Source organism: Lipotes vexillifer, unplaced genomic scaffold, assembly GCF_000442215.2.
Source record: "Lipotes vexillifer unplaced genomic scaffold, Lipotes_vexillifer_v1.1 scaffold469, whole genome shotgun sequence".
NCBI lineage: Eukaryota > Metazoa > Chordata > Mammalia > Artiodactyla > Lipotidae > Lipotes > Lipotes vexillifer.
This window is the reverse complement of record NW_006788006.1, coordinates 1,323,131-1,324,383: the sequence shown is the minus strand read 5'-3', so window position 1 is coordinate 1,324,383 and position 1,253 is coordinate 1,323,131. Positions and strand designations below refer to the sequence as shown.

General features: G+C 38.5%; 1 protein-coding gene across 1 annotated transcript in view; it reads right to left on the bottom strand.

Moving 5' to 3' along the window:
• Nucleotides 1-651: 651 nt before the first annotated feature.
• TPM4 (tropomyosin 4) overlaps nt 652-1,253 on the bottom strand; it is a 21,163-nt gene continuing 20,561 nt past the window's right edge. The window contains exon 9 of the mRNA XM_007460976.1: nt 652-1,253. This exon is cut by the window's right edge and continues 831 nt beyond it. The gene's annotated coding sequence lies outside the window, so the exon portion shown is untranslated.

Sequence of the window (1,253 nt, the reverse complement as noted above, 5' to 3'; positions counted from 1 at the left end):
CCTGCCATCCAGTAAGCCAAGTCTAAAGATTACTTTCCTTCAGATCACTTCTTCCTTCTTATTCCAATCTGGCAAGCACTGTCCTGGATTAACTGAAATACCTTTCTAACTGATCTTCCTGCCTCTAGTCTACCCCACTCTAGTCCTTCCTGACAATGAATGCTAAGTGGATTTTCCTAATTTATTTCTTTTATTTATTGATTATTGATCAGTGGCTCTCCACTCCGGACCAAATTAAGTTCAGGCTCTCATCAGTGTGGACCCCGCCTACCTTCCAGCTTTCCTACTTCTTTCTTTTTTATATGTCACACAGAGAGAACCTTACCCAGCCAGGCCTTGTGCTTTCCTGACTCAAGTGATAGGGACCATCTTTCCTGCTCCTATCTTGTCTATTAAAATCTTCCTCATTCTTTTAGTCTGGCTCAGGCAGGATTGGGGATAACAAAGGACAGGAGCTTTGAGTTACTAAGGCAAAGAACTCTCACCTGTAATATAGAGATCATAATCCTTATATCAGGTAGTCATGGTAGACAGCAAATAAAACATTTGCTGAGTTCTTGGTACAGTTATCTTTCCTTTCTATCCCATTTACATTTGTCAAACCATAATGCTGTGTATGTCCCCGTACACTCTAAAATTCACACAAATTGTAGTTTATGTAAAAATTTATTTGACCAAAATGTAGAAAAAGTGATACTATTACATATGATACAGTTGCAAGAATCTAAATGAAAAGTGTGGGTTTTATTCAGTTGCACAATTTGCTAGTGTATCTCCTGGGTAGTGTGATGCTTAATAAATAGGAGTGAGGGGCAGAGGATTTGGATAAGCTAGAAGCAGGGTGATTTTTAGTCAGAATTGTAAACTTGAGTTGGCTCCCACACTGCTGGGGAATGTGGAATGTTTCAGCTCTGAGATGTTAACTGAGAAAGCAGAAATCTAACAAAGACAAAATGTGCAGCCCTGTCTACAAAATACTCCATATCCAGTTTAATCAGGAGTTTCTTGGTCTTTGATTAACTTTGTCCTGAAGAAGGAATTAAAATTCCAGATAAGTAAATCTCCAATTTGCCAGTCCCTGGAGTATAGAGGAGATGAAGTTAGGCCAATTACTTTTTCATCTTTACTTTGCTGTCAGAGAGGGCCATTCTGCCCAATATTTGTTTATAGAAAAAGAGTCTTACTCAATTATTGATGCTAGCAGTGTTTTTGATACGGCTTCTCTGAATAGGACTGAATTCTACAACATTCAT